The sequence below is a fragment of the Schistocerca americana genome, chromosome 3 (assembly GCF_021461395.2).
Source record: "Schistocerca americana isolate TAMUIC-IGC-003095 chromosome 3, iqSchAmer2.1, whole genome shotgun sequence".
NCBI classification, from domain to species: Eukaryota; Metazoa; Arthropoda; class Insecta; order Orthoptera; family Acrididae; genus Schistocerca; species Schistocerca americana.
In genome coordinates, this window is record NC_060121.1 from 881,974,732 (window position 1) to 881,990,964 (window position 16,233).

The 16,233-nt window shown below is 42.8% G+C and overlaps 1 protein-coding gene across 1 annotated transcript in view; it reads left to right on the top strand.

Moving 5' to 3' along the window:
- The first annotated feature begins 7,689 nt into the window (after positions 1-7,689).
- Positions 7,690-16,233, top strand: part of LOC124605842 (chitooligosaccharidolytic beta-N-acetylglucosaminidase-like) — a 306,694-nt gene continuing 298,150 nt past the window's right edge. Inside the window, exon 1 of the mRNA XM_047137772.1 lies at positions 7,690-7,854. The gene's annotated coding sequence lies outside the window, so the exon portion shown is untranslated. The remainder of the gene's footprint in view (positions 7,855-16,233) is intronic.

A 16,233-nucleotide genomic window follows, 5' to 3' on the forward strand; every position in this document is an offset into this window, starting at 1 on the left:
AGATCAAAAACCATTCTTTAAGAAACCTTATCATATTCCAGTACAATTCAAAGAACCGGCTAGTAGAGAAATAAGTAAGATGCTAGAACAAAACATTATCGAACGATCATGTAGCGCTTTTAACAGTCCGTTGTGGATAGTTACGGAAGCTACTGGTGGGGTACGATTGGTTCTGGATGTCCGTGAATTAAATAAAATTATAGAGATGGAAAGAGACAGACCTATTCCTATGGAGAAAGTATTTCTTAAGATTGCTGGTTCTCGTTATATGAGTACAATGGATCTAACCGCCGGCTACCATCAAGTAACATTACACCCGGATTCACGGCAATATACGGCTTTTCTTTTTGAAGGCAGATCATATCAGTTCCAAGTTTTACCTTTTGGACTTAATATATCAGTGTCAACTTTCATTAGGGCATTAGATTCTGCTTTGGGTCAGCAATTGTTACAAAAGATTATTTTATATGTAGATGATATTTTGGTAGCTACTAAAACGTGGGAAGAACACGTAACGATATTACGGGAATTGTTTAACCATTTAATTGACAGAGGAATTACTTTAAGATTATCTAAGTCTTACTTCGGAAAGGAGGAAGTGAGATTTTTGGGGCATATAGTGGACAGTAAAGGTATTAGGCCAGACCCAGCACGTATTGAAGCTATTGCTCGATGCCCGAGTCCTAGAAATCGGAAACAACTGAGATCATTCTTAGGAATGGTAGGATTTCTGAGAAGATTTCTTCCAGGGCAGGATATTGTTAATCCTAAATTACTAGATTTATTGAAAGAGAAGTCAGTATGGCTCTGGGGACAAGAGGAAGAGGAAGTTTTTAATAAGATAAAAGGAGCGTTAACCGAAGCCGAAATGTTATACCACCCAGATTTCAATCAGGACTTTGTTATGTGTACGGATGCCTCTGATTATGGTGTGTCTTGTGTAATATTCCAAGGTGATCTGACCAATGAAGAGGGATTATATCGGCCTATTGGATTCGCCAGTAGAACTTTAAATAAACATGAAAGAAATTATTTTGTATCCGAGAAGGAAGCTCTCGCAGTGGTATGGGGTTTTCAACGATTTAGAGGATTATTAATGGGAAGAAAAACAATTGTATATACTGATCATCAGGCTTTAATCTTTTTGAACAATTGTCGGTTACTTCATCATAGGCTATTACGTTGGGTATTATGCTTGCAAGAATTTCAGTACGAAATTAGTTATATAAAAGGATCTCAGAATGTAGTTTCAGATGCTTTGTCGAGGCTTCCCGTAGGAATGGAGAATATTAATATTGCAGAAGAACCAGGAACAAATTACCATGTTTATTTCCTTTTAACTAAGGAGAATGAACGTAAGGTTAAACGGATAGTAACTGCTATTAGAGGCAATCAAAGAAATTACGATCAATATAGGGACCTTATACAAAACCTTAATAATGGGGACGAAACAGTTAACACCCGGGGTGTGTGGTTATATTTTAACGACTTGTTGTATTGGAAAGCACAGAGGGAACACCAGAGATGGAAAATCTGCATTCCGAAAACTGTTGTGTACGAGTTAATTACTTATATTCATGAAGGTTACGGGCATTTTGGAATTCATAAATGTATTAAACATCTAATGAAGTATTATTATTTCAAAAATATGTCCCGTATTGTGAGAAGTATTATTAGGGCTTGTGAAACCTGTCAAAAGGTTAAAGTTAATAACAAATCTAAGCGTTATAAATTATATGCTGTAATTCCTCGAGGTTTGTGGGATCTACTGTCATTAGATCTTTTCGGCCCTCTGCCTCGTAGTTCATGAGGATTAACTTATGTGTTTGTTGTAATGGAATGTTGGTCCAAATATGTGAAGCTATATACTTTGAAACGAGCGAATACAGCAAGCGTTATACGCTGCCTCACCCGAAATTACTTTATTAACTGGGGCATTCCTAAACGACTTATGTCTGACAACGCTAGTGCCTTTATTAGTCAAAGATTTCAAGATATGATAAAACAATATGGAATCAAACATATCTTATTTCGAAATATCACCCTCAAAGTAATTTAGTAGAAAGAGTCATGAAAGAATTAGGACGATTATGTAGAACATAAACATACTCGGTGGGCCAATCTAATGCCTGAATTCGAAAAGATATTAAATGAATTGCCTCACCTAACGACGGGATTATCACCTATAGAAATTTTAGGCAAACGAATTATAGGTGAGCCTTTACTAGCTGCTCTACCTTGGTCACCGGTAAATGAGATCCAACAATGCATTCCAGACGAAAAAGTTTGCGAACAGATTGTAAAAAATGCCGAACGGAGAATTAAAAGTTATAATCAACAGGCTATAGAACCCTCATTTCAGGTAGGAGATCTTGTGTTAGTACGATCTCATCCTAAAAGTTCTAAGATCGGTAAGGAATGTAGAAAATTCTTCTTTATCTTTGAAGGTCCATATGTTGTACATAAGATTGTACATCCCAAAGCATTACTTCTTATGGAACCTTCATCAGGTGTAATTAAAGGATTATATAGTGTTGATCAAATAAAACCCTTCATTCCTAAAGAAGTTAATATTTAGTATATGTTACGCACGGAAGAGCGTTCATAGTTTATTCATGTGAAGTTTTTCGTGATGGTTACGTATTATTTTAAAGAATGAAACAGAAAGCTTAAACAAGTGTTCTACAATAATCTACTGGTACTTCAAAAAGAGAAAGATAACCAAAAGGGGGATTTATATGGAAGAAATTTTGCTCTTAGGTCAAAAGGAATTTTGCATATTTTAAATTTACTCGGATAGTAGGAACCAAAGGGGATGGTTAATAGTTTTAGGAACCATGGGCGTCCAGAGCTATATGGCTCACGAGAACAAAGCAGAGTGCCTTTAATAGAGGTTTGTAATAGTGTTAATATAGAACACACCAAACGGGGCTCTCTCGCTTGTTTCTCCTAAATAGATTGCCATTACCCAACAAGGTGTCCGAAGGTAAAGAAAGCCGTGCCGAGATTCTAAAGAAAGTTTTGCTTGACTTCTTCTTGACCTCAGGCATAAATAAGGCATTAGGGAAAAGAATGACGTAAAGTAAATAGTACCATTAGTTATTGTGAGAAACTTATTAGTAATGTACAATTTTGGAAAGAATAACTCTAGTAAGTGAATAAAACTGAAACTAATTTATCATAATTTGAACGCTCTGTCCTAATGTAACAACGTTAAAGAACGTACTAAATTAGTATTTATTAGCAACTGTTAAATGAAGAGGAGTAATCTCCATATATTCGGTTATGAATTACCATAATAGCACAATTAAGAGTAAATGACAAATAGTCACAACAATATCGTATTAAAAGGATTAAATCTATCTAAGAGCAAGGACTCTAGATTACGTAAAATGTGAGGAAAATGTATTAACATTTAAATATTGTATATTGAAAAGTTTTATTTTCGGTTAAAACCTGACAAACTGAGCTTGTGGTGGGGTATGTAGTGGGACGAAATTAAGCGTCACCCATCCACCAATGTCAGCCCAGTTTGCAGGTGACTATTAGTTTAATTTAGTTTTGTTTATGTATTTTTCTTAATATTTGTAATAGATGTGAATTATCTAAAAGTTTTGTATTTTTTTATGTGTTTCATGTACGGAGAGGGCGGCGCAACGAACGGAGACAGCATCTTCGTTGCCGCGACCAGAGAGGAAATTGCTGGCCGCTATACGTCGCGGGTCGATAGCCAAGGAGTAACAGAAGATCCTGGAACCGAGTTGTTGCGTCGTGCTTCTAAAAAATTAAAAATGAATTTTTTGTACTCTTTTTGTACAACAATGACGTCATATAGAGCTTAATCTTATTAAAAGTCGGTCCTACTTTGCCAACAGTCAAGTTCACATCTGTATGTGTAGGAAGCTAATAAAATAGTGTATGCTACTAAAGTTGAAACACGTGTTCTGAGGATTATTTATGAAGAATTATGTGAACGGAATAATAATATATTTGACAAGATTATTGATTCTGACAGCGTTCATCGAAACTTTGAATCTCAAAGGTTTATTTAATGTGTGATTCTGATATCGATTAAATCAAGATAACGTGTGTCAATATAATTTCTGAGGAGAAACAAACGAAATTTAAATCGAAAAAGTTTACGAAAACCAATTGGCCCAAGTGATGTAATTCTTTGCATACGACTCAACTGATGTTTTACAGTTTCGTTCAAGAACCATTCTATGACAATTTAAAAAGCATATAAATCATTTTTGAAGTGGATTGTAACTGACGTAGGTGACGAAGTCTGCACATGGTCATATATCAAACGAAAATCGGTTATAAAAAACTTACGTCGTTACACTACAACAGCCATTACTTGTGTATCTTGTGATCACTGTACTAATTAAGAGGGTACAGACATTTCGGCATAGTCGAATGTATTCAAGCTGCGAAACCTCAATATATCAACATTACACAAAACGATAATGAGCACAAACGCACTGGCTGCTCAGGGCTTGTCTGTGTAGTACATCTACATCTACATCTACATTTTTACTCCGCAAGCCACCCAACGGTGTGTGCCGGAGGGCACTTTACGTGCCACTGTCATTGCCTCCCTTTTCTGTTCCAGTCGCGTATGGTTCGCGGGAAGAACGGACGTCTGAAAGCCTCCGTGCGCGCTCGAATCTCTATGATTTTACATTCGTGATCTCCTCGGGAGGTATAAGTAGGGGGAAGCAATATATTCGATACCTCATCTAGAAACGCACCCTCTCGAAACCTAGCGAGCAAGCTACACCGCGATGCAGAGCGCCTCTCTTGCAGAGTCTGCCACTTGAGTTTGCTAAACATCTCCGTAACGCTATCACGGTTACCAAACAACCCTGTGACGAAACGCGCCGCTCTTCTTTGGATCTTCTCTTTCTCCTCCGTCAACCCGATCTGATACGGATCACACACTGACGAGCAATACTCAAGTATAGATCGAACGAGTGATTTGTAAGCCACCTCCTTTGTTGATGGACTACATTTTTTAAGGACTCTCCCAATGAATCTCAACCTGGTACCCGCCTTACCAACAATTAATTTTATATGATCATTCCACTTCAAATCGTTCCGCACGCATACTCCCAGATATTTTACAGAAGTAACTGCTACAAGTGTTTGTTCCGCTATTATATAATCATACAATAAAGGATCCTTCTTTCTATGTATTCGCAATACATTACATTTGTCTATGTTAAGGGTCAGTTGACACTCCCTGCACCAAGTGCCTATCCGCTGCAGATCTTCCTGCATTTCGCTACAATTTTCTAACGTTGCAGCTTCTCTGTATACTACAGCATCATCAGCGAAAAGCCGTATGGAACTTCCGACACTATCTACTAGGTCATTTATATATAGTCTTTTCCCCGCAGCTCCACTAGCGAATGCATTCAACACAGACACTGAACACACCTCCTCCTCCCCCTCTCTCCCCACCTCTTCTTCTCACCTTCTGTCCACCCCCCACCTCCATTTGTCTACATTACTGGCCATTAAAATTGCTACACCACGAAGAGGACGTGCTACAGAGGCGAAATTTAACCAACAGGAAGAAGATGCTGCGATATGCAAATGATTAGCTTTTCAGAGCATTCACACAAGGTTGGCGCCGGTGGCGACACCTACAACGTGCTGACATGAGGAAAGTTTCCAACCGAATTCTCATACACAAACAGCGGTTGAGCGGTGTTGCCTGGTGAAACGTTGTTGTGATGCCTCGTGTAAGGAGGAGAAATGCGTACCATCACGTTTCCGACTTTGATAAAGGGCGGATTGTAGCCTATCGCGATTGCGGTTTATCGTATCGCTACATTGCTGCTCGCGTTGGTCGAGATCCAATGACTGTTGGCAGAATATGGAAACGGTGGGTTCAGGAGGGTAATACGGAACGCCGTGCTGGATCTCAACGGCCTCGTATCACTAGCTGTCGAGATGACAGGCATCTTATCCGCATGGCTGTAACGGATCGTCCAGCCACGTCTCGATCCCTGAGTCAACAGATGGGGACGTCTGCAAGACAACAACCATCTGCACGAACAGTTCGACGACGTTTGCAGCAGCATGGACTATCATATCAACTCGGAGACCATGGCTGCGGTTACCCTTGACGCTGCATCACAGACAGGAGCGCCTGCGATGGTCTACTGAACGACGAACCTGGGTGCACGAACGGCAAAACGTCATTTTTTCGGATGAATCCAGGTTTAGTTTTCAGCATCATGATGGTCGCATCAGTGTTTGGCGACATCGCGGTGAACGCACATTGGAAGCGTGTATTCGTCATCGCCGTACTGGCGTACCATAGGGCGTGATGGTATGGGGTGCCATTGATTACACGTCTCGGTCACCTCTTGTTCGCATTGAAGCCACTTTGAACAGTGGACGTTACATTTCAGATGTGTTACGACCCGTGGCTCTACCCTTCATTCGATCCCTGCGAAACCCTACATTTCAGCAGGATAATGCACGACCGCATGTTGCAGGTCCTGTACGGGCCTTTCTGGATACAGAAAATGTTCGACTGCTGCCCTGGCCAGCACATTCTCCAGATCTCTCACCAACTGAAAACTATTAGTCAATGGTGGCCGAGCAACTGGCTCGTCAGTCTTGATGAACTGTGGTATCGTGTTGAAGCTGCAATGGCAGCTGTACCTGTACACGCCATCAAAGCTGTGTTTGACTCAATGCCCAAACGTATCAAGGCCGTTTTTACGGTCAGAGGTGGTTGTTCTGGGTACTGATTTCTCAGGATCTCTGCACCCAATTTGCGTGAAAATGCATGGGCAGCTGTACCTGTACACGCCATCCAAGCTCTGTTTGACTCAATGCCCAAACGTATCAAGGCCGCTTTTACGGTCAGAGGTGGTTGTTCTGGGTACTGATTTCTCAGGATCTCTGCACCCAATTTGCGTGAAAATGTAATCACATGTCAGTTCTAATATAATATATTTGTCCAGTGAATACCCGTTTATCATCTGCATTTCTTCTGGGTGTAGCAAATTTAATGGCCAGTAGAGTATCATCTCCTACTTACTTTCTCTAATCTCTTCGTCTCCTCGTCCACCTCTCTGTATCCATTTCCTACGTCCCCTCTGACCATATCTCTATCCTCCTCTCTCTGACCATATCGACCTCCCCCTCCCTCTCTCCACGTCTGCCTCTCTCTCTTCCTTTTCATCTGCCCATTACCCCTCTACAGCTTACACTTGCCTCATGTATCCCCCCCCCCTTTCTCAGTGTGGCCCAAGTAAAGCTAAAAGTTTTTACACTCCTGCTCTAGAGAATAGCGGCGACAGCCAACAGTGTGATAGTGCTGTTTATAGATCATTTATGCGCTCTGAGAACACTTTCGTTTCCACTCGCCGTCCAGTACGACGTACCTCGTTCTATTAGTCAGAACTCGATCGAGCCGATCGCCTCGTCTCGAGCGCTCGGTGAGTCAGCGAGCCGCCTCCAACTAGGAATGCAAATCGCGCAGCCCGTTACCGGATCGTCCCGTCGGCTCGTGATTAATGCAGGCGCGCTCTGGACGGTCGCTCTGTCGCTCGTTTCCCCAGCCCAGCCCTACCGCCGCGGTAGGCGAGCCGAGGCGGCGAGTGCGCATGCGCGCCGCCGCTACTCTGCATATGAGGCCGCGGCGGGCGCGCGCCGCAGCTACTGGCGACTAGGCGCTCGCCGCTGCTAGAAGCGACGCTACCAGCACCCACCGCCAGGCACCGGCCGCGACAGGGGGCTCGCCGCTGCTAGCAGCACTCACTGCCGGAAGCACCCACCGCCAGGCACCGGCCTTCTGCAAGCACTTACTGCCAGACACCACAACGCTCGGTAAGTCGCCAGAGGCCGTGGCTACGTCACTCGGTGAAGCGGATTCTGTAACGTCGACCATAACAATACTAATACTCATTTTGCTGCGTGTTTCTGTCACTGACTACAAGCAACCATACAGACTGTAACAACCCAGTGGCTTTAATTTCGATAACTCTGTTGCAAAAAGCACGGCGGTGAGGTTACAATTGTTGATTTTCAAAGGGAACGAGATACGCTTGCTACCACAAAATCAGAAAAATCGGAACTCTTTGTTGCTTGGAGAAACAAACTAAGAAGATCAGAAAAGTGAACTGGAAACCGTATTTCTCTCCAACTACCTTATTGTCTGTCACAGTGTGACAGTAGGAATTTCACACAAATCATCATTGTCATCACCATCATCATAGGCATTTACTCGTTGACGAGTATGAAATGTCTTTTGGTAGCGTTATCTGTGGATTCTTTGGTGGCTAAGTAGTCCTGTTCTGCAAAATTGGTTCAAATGGCTCTGAGCACTACGGGACTTAACTTCTAAGGTCATCAGTCCCCTGGAACTTAGAACTACTTAAACCTAACTAACCTAAGGACATCACAAACATCCATGCCCGAGGCAGGATTCGAACCTGCGACCGTAGCGGTCGCGCGGTTCCAGACTGTAGCGCCTAGAACAGCTCGACTACCTCGGCCGGCACTGTTATGTACCGCAGTAATGGCGTACCCAGTTGGTGTTGTTCCTCTCAAGATCTCTTGTTCTCTTTTGCCATCTCTCTTCCTAATCTCCTGCAATTGTCTCTGCTTTTCAAAATTAAGTGTTCCTTGGTGAACAATTTGTCGCTATTTGGGTCTATCTAGGGCTGCAGTTTCTCAATCATTTGTGTTTATTCGACATTTAACTTCAGGACATGATTTTTTTGCCCTCACTCATTCCGTTGGCCATTATCCAATTGGGAGAACATGATTTGCTTAGGGAGACGGGAGTTTGGCATGCGGAGTTGGTGTATGAGAATTTTTGCTCCAAAATTCTGTTGTTTGTTCGCCGATCCTGCCACTTTACTTTCAATATTCTCCTTAGGCAGCGTTGGTGGTATTTTTCAAAGGCCTTTGTGATTTCTGTAGATGGTCCCGGTTCCACATCCGTAAAGAAGTGTAGGCATGATAATGACTTTGAAGACTGTAAGCTTAGTTTCAGCACCCAAATAGTGGTTTTCCAACGCTCTTTTCAAAAGACGACCATATGAAGTACTTGCATACTTTATTCGGTGTTGAATTTCTGCATCTATGTTTGAATTTGGAGAAAGATGGCTTCTAAGGTATGTGTGATGTCCTTAGGTTACAATTGTTGCTTCTCAAAGGGAACGAGGTACGCTTGCTACCACAAAGTTAGAAAAATCGGAACTTTTTGTTGCTTGGAGAAACAAACTAAGAAGATCAGAAAAGAGAACTGGAAACAGTATTTCTCTCCAACCACCTTATTGTCTGTCACAGTGTGACAGTAGGAATTTCACACAAATCACCATCGTCATCACCATCATCATAGGCATTTACTCGTTGACGAGTATGAAATGTCTTTTGGTGGATCCTTTGGTGGCTAACTAATCCTGTTCTGGACCGCAGTAATGGCATATCCAGTTGGTGTTGACTGAATGATGCAACAGGTTTCTTCCTCTCAAGACCTCTTGTTCTCTTCTGCCATATCTCTTCCTATTCTCCTGCAATTGTCTCTGCTTTTCAAAAGTAAGTGTTCCTTGGTAAACAATTTGTCACTATTTGGGTCTATCTAGGGATGCAGTTCTCCAATCATTTGTGTTTATTCGAAATTTAATCACATTTTACTTGAGGACGTCTTTATATGGTTTTTTTTTGCCCTCCCTGATTCGGTCGACCATTATTCAATTGGGAGAACGTGATTTGCTTGGGGAGACGGGAGTTTGGCATGCGGCTGATGTGGCCAGTCCACCGAAGTTGGTGTATGACAATTTTTGCTCCAAAATGCTGTTGTTTGTTCGCCAATCCTGCAACTTTACTTTCAGTATTCTCCTTAGGCAGCGTTGGTGGTGTTTTTCTAAGGATTTTAAGTGGCGCCTGTAGGTGGTCCCAGTTCCACGTCCATAAAGAAGTGTAGGCATGATAATGACATTGTAGACTGTAAGCTCAGTTTCAGCACCCAAATAGTAGTTATCAAACGCTCTATTCAAAAGACGACCATATGCAGTACTTGCACACTTTAGTCGGTGTTGAATTTCTGCATCTATGTTTGAATTTGGAGAAAGATGGCTTCCCAGGTATGGAAAATACTCTACAATCTCTAGAGGTGTTCCATCAACTGTGGTAACTGGAACTGTTGCAGTGGAATTTGGGGCTACCTGATAGAGGACCTTCATTTTATCTGTGTTAAGCTCAAGACAAATAGATTTGTGTGCCAGACTGAATGCATATAGGGTAGTTTGTAACGTTATCATACACGGACTGAAATTCGATGACAGCAGCTGTGGTTATTTTGCTTTTAGCTCGGAGTCTGCCAAGGTTGAATAGCTTACCAAATAGTGAATCAAAGACAGACAAGAAATAAACCCTCGATACGATAATGAAGAGCAGCTTTAAAAATTATCCACACGCTCATAAAATAGCGTATCTCCTTCTTTCTAGCGTTTATCCCGTATCGTCAGGAGAGGCATATTAATTACTACATTTGGCAACTTTAGTGGTAGATGGTGGTCGGATGCTATTCCTCTTACCAACCTGTCACCTCCAGGACGGAATTTGTGAACCCCAACTGTCTGCTTCAATCGTTATCCCTTTTGAAAGTGTACAGACGTTTTCTGAATATTTCCTAAACCGATTCCCAGTATTCACCAATAGGGGTGTGAGAAGCCACCTAAAAACCGCATCCAGGTTGGCCGGCACACCACCGGCCCGCGTCGTTAACCCGCCTGATGCTGGCGCCTCTCCCACTCCCGAAAGCGGCGTGCTAACGGCTCTCAAAACCGTACAAAATTCGTCTACAGTTAAAATACTTGACCTTCATAACTCGTACGAAACCGAAACTAACGAGTGTCTGGAATGACGCCGAACCAACCGTCTTTGCAACAACGATCACGATACTTACGCAGCGGTAACGAGACATATTTCAGTATTATTGTGAAAGTTACTAGTTGGGAGTCACTAACTGAAATCACTCCGAAGGCGGTGCAAAAGTTTGATGGTCGAAATTCGAAGAGGCAGTCGTTAAACAGTGGATATTACCTAGTAAATTTCGAGTCTGATTTTGAAAATCAAAATTTTGCTCACACATACTCTTAGCTTTCCCACCGACAGCGCGTCTCACATGAAATCTAGAGTGTTACTCTATTATTAGATACATTACGGAAGACAAATTAGAAGCTGAACTGAGGTAATAATTTTCACTGGGGAATGAGAGCACACAAATTGCTTCTTTTCACAGCAAGATGCAAATATAATGTCTCCACTGCAATTCAGACAATCCCCTGGTTACAATTTATCGTTGCCAACTTAAAAGGTACTCACCTGTCACAAATTATCCTTTTTCAAAATAGTGCGTAGTTTGCGTAACGTCTTGTCACAATGTTCCAGTTGTGTGTCGTTAATGCAAATATCTTTTTAACTCCTGATACTGTAGCGTGCACGCTACGTTGTTAACGATTGCGTGCTTCGACTTCTTTAATAATTAATCAGACGCCAGGCGCGTAACGCTACAGCTGTCCGAAACATTAATTGCTATTCGGGCTGCAGGTTCTGTTTATTGCTGGCTCGTTGAGGGTTTACTAATTATTATTTGATTAGCAGCCGACAAACCTGCATTTCACATCGTTTATAGATAGTTGTTGATCCGTTGCTACGGCAGTGCAAAGATAACACTGAAACGCTACGTCACGACTAGCGATTATCTCTGATACACTAAATCGTATTTTCAGTTTAATTAATATTTCCTCATCTAATTATACTGCTCTAGAGACTGAAGACTCATATGAAAAAAAACGTATGTGTTGTAAAGTCAATTAACATTAGTTAATCACTCACAAACTCCGTTCAACAAAAATTCACCAAAACCAGAGACGCAATTACAGTATCTATATGCCATTGCTTTTTTGTTTCAACCTTAATTTGAATTAGTTAATGTTTGAACGACTATTTTCTCATTAGATCAATATCAATTGTTCAGAGAGACAGATCTTCAAATAAAAATAAAAATATCCATATAATAACGTCGAACACATCACAAATTTTTATTGCGTGCTATCATTATAGAAATTACTGACTCGTATAAAGACGATGAGTTAACTGATTTTGATGTTCAAATGTGTGTGAAATCGTATGGGACTTAACTGCTAAGGTCATCAGTCCCTAAGTTTACACACTACTTAACCTAAATTATCCTAAGGACAAACACACACACCCATGCCCGCGTGAGGACTCGAACCTCCGCCGGGACCAGCCGCACAGTCCATGACTGCAGCGCCTAGACCACACGGCTAATCCCGCGCGGCCATGCTCTACACTTAGCGTCACATTTCTCTAATCTAATTCCCTCATCTCGGCTAATCCCGCGCGGCGACCTTGATGTGCAATCAAACGTGCCTAGATATGAACTAAATACAGAACATAATACCAACATTGGTTTTCATTTTTTGCAATATTTCTGCATTTAACGCTGAGAATGTTAGGCCACCAGTTCTCAACCTTGTGATGTTTCTACCACAACATTTTTCGGGTCCACGTTATCCCATTATCAAGAGCTATAAAATAAGATAACCACTCAATGAATCACAATACAGGTAGTTCACGTACTGACAACCATATAGAAGTTCTACCATAATTGCGATTTATTTATTGGTTTCTTTGTTTTATAGCATTTGATATGCGATAATACTGTCCCGAAACACGTGATAAAAATATCACACATTTGACGACTGATGCTGTAACATCTTCAGTACCGATTCATGAGACACTTGTAAGTTGGCTTCACAACAGATAATTTGTTCACATGTCCAATCTCCTCTATGAACATGAAACAGACAAACCAAACCAAAACATACATTTGTAGTATTACATATCAACAGGAAGATAGATGAATAATTGTAATAATTGGTCAGTGTCGTCCTAACCGCCGTCTGCTTCACGTCTGCTGTGCAGCAAGCTACCTTAATTTAAGTATTAACTGTATTTTTCTTACTTGAAAAATGGTTGAAATGGCTCTGAGCACTATGGGACTTAACATCTGTGGTCACCAGTCCCCTAGAACTTAGAACTACTTAAACCTACCTGACCTAAGGACACCACACACATCCATGCCCGAGGCAGGATTCGAACCTGCGACCGTAGCAGTCACGCGGTTCCGCACTGAGCGCCTTGAACCGCTAGACAACCGCGGCCGGCTTTCTTACTTGTCACTTCTTCTTCCGTGTGTTTTTGCTTTTAGGAAGCTTTAATTGCCGAGTGCTATTAATAGTGTTCCATAGATTTCGTGTTTGTTTTGAATACAGTCAAAGAGAGTCCCTTTAGTCAGCCACAATGCCAGTAGTGCTAGTGTTTGTTTTCAATACAGTCCAGAGACAGGTAGTGCTATTTTCATTGTTTTCTACAAGAAGTGGCTAGCAATCGCAGTTTAGTCAATAATCAGTCGCCTTTAAAGAAATAGCAGTCTAGTCAAAAGTTGATTAACTCTCTTCAGTAAATTGATTCCTTAGGATGGGTAGAATGTGTGACTGCTGTGTACGGACGGAGGAGGAGCTGGCCACTGTTCGCGAACAGTTGAACGTGTTGATGGCCGCGGTCAGCCGTCTTCAGACTGCTGCCTCGGAGTGTAGCGGCAGTGGGGAGTCTGGTGCGTCGCATGGTACACCCCAGGTGTTACATGCTTCACCCACTGTCCCTGCTGTCGAGACATCTTCGCGGGTACTGGGCGCGGTTGGGCCACCCTCTCCCCAAGGAGAGTGGCGGGTTCAGCGGCGTTCGCGGCGCAAGAGGCGGAGGGTAAATGTGGAGACTGGCAGTGTGGCATCGACCGCTCTGCCTGTGAGTGGACATGTGGCTGCTCCTTCAGCAAGGTCCGAGCAGGCACACGGGGGGAGGGGTTTATTAGTTATTGGGAGCTCCAACGTTAGGCGGGTGATGGAGCCCCTTACGGAAATAGCGGAAAGGTCGGGGAAGAAGGCCAGTGTTCACTCTGTCTGCTTGCCGGGGGGTCTCATCCGAGATGTGGAGGAGGCCCTACCGGCGGCGATAGAGAGCTCTGGGTGCACCCGACTGCAAATTGTTGCTCATGTCGGCACCAATGACTCCTGCCGTCTGGGTTCAGAGGTCATCCTCAGTTCGTACAGGCGGTTGGCGGAATTGGTGAAGGCGGAAAGCCTCGCTCGCGGGGTGGAATCAGAGCTAACTATTTGTAGTATCGTTCCCAGAGCTCTGGTTTGGAGCCGAGTGGAAGGCTTAAACCAGAGGCTCGCACGATTCTGCGGAGATCTGGGGTGCAAATTTCTCGACCTCCGCTATCGGGTGGAGAAATGTAGGGTCCCCCTGAATAGGTCAGGCGTGCACTACACGCCGGAAGCGGCTACAAGGGTAGCGGAGTACGTGTGGAGTGCACATGGGGGTTTTTTAGGATAGAGAATTCCCTCCCTAGGCCCGACAAGACACCTCCTGAGGCGCGGCAAGGTAGGAGTAGGCAAAATGCAACAGGGAATAACAATATTAATGTGCTAATAGTAAACTGCAGGAGCGTCTATAGAAAGGTCCCAGAACTGCTCTCATTAATAAACGTTCACAACGCCCATATAGTACTAGGGACAGAAAGTTGGCTGAAACCAGACGTAAACAGTAATGAAATCCTAAACTCAGATTGGAATGTATACCGCAGAGACAGGCTGGACAGTGAAGGGGGAGGCGTGTTTATAGCGATAAGAAGTGCAATAGTATCGAAGTAAATGGACGGAGATCCGAAATGTGAAATGATTTGAGTGAAGGTCACGGTTAAAGCAGGCTCAGACATGGTAATTGGATGTCTCTATAGGCCCCCTGGCTCAGCAGCAGTTGTGGCTGAGCACCTGAAGGATAATTTGGAAAATATTTCGAGTAGATTTCCCCACCATGTTATAGTTCTGGGTGGAGATTTTAATTTGCCGGATACAGACTGGGAGACTCAAACGTTCATAACAGGTGGCAAGGACAAAGAATCCAGTGAAATTTTTTTAAGTGCTTTATCTGAAAAATACCTTGAGCAGTTAAACAGAGAACCGACTCGTTGTGATAACATATTAGACCTTTTGGTGACAAACAGACCCGAACTATTTGAAACAGTTAACGCAGAACAGGGAATCAGCGATCATAAAGCGGTTACGGCTTCGATGATTTCAGCCGTAAATAAAAATATTAGAAAAGGTAGGAAGATTTTTCTGTTTAGCAAAAGTGACAAAAAGCAGATTACAGAGTACCTGATGGCTCAACACAAAAGTTTTGTCTCAAGTACAGATAGTGTTGAGGATCAGTGGACAAAGTTCAAAACCGTCGTACATAATGCGTTAGATGAGTATGTGCCAAGCAAGATCGTAAGAGATGGAAAAGAGCCACCGTGGTACAACAACCGAGTTAGAAAACTGCTGCGGAAGCAAAGGGAACTTCACAGCAAACACAAACATAGCCAAAGCCTTGCAGACAAACAAAAATTACGCGAAGCGAAATGTAGTGTGAGGAGGGCTATGCGAGAGGCGTTCAATAAATTCGAAAGTAAAGTTCTATGTACTGACTTGGCAGAAAATCCTAAGAAATTTTGGTCTTATGTCAAAGCGGTAGGTGGATCTAAACAAAATGTCCAGACACTCTGTGACCAAAATGGTACTGAAACAGAGGATGACAGACTAAAGGTTGAAATACTAAATGTCTTTTTCCAAAGCTGTTTCACAGAGGAAGACTGCACTGCAGTTCCTTCTCTAGATTGTCTCACAGATGACAAAATGGTAGGTATCGAAATAGACGACAGAGGGATAGAGAAACAATTAAAATCTCTCAAAAGAGGAAAGTCCGCTGGATCTGATGGGATACCAGTTCGATTTTACACAGAGTACGCGAAGGAACTTGCCCCCCTTCTTGCAGCGGTGTACCGTAGGTCTCTAGAAGAGCGTAGCGTTCCAAAGGATTGGAAAAGGGCACAGGTCACTCCCGTTTCCAAGAAGGGACGTCGAACAGATGTGCAGAACTATAGACCTATATCTCTAACGTCGATCAGTTGCAGAATTTTGGAACACGTATTATGTTCGAGTATAATGACTTTTCTGGAGACTAGAAATCTACTCTGTAGGAATCAGCATGGGTTTCGAAAAAGACGGTCGTGTGAAACCCAGCTCGCACTATTCGTCCACGAGACTCAGTGGGCCATAGACACGG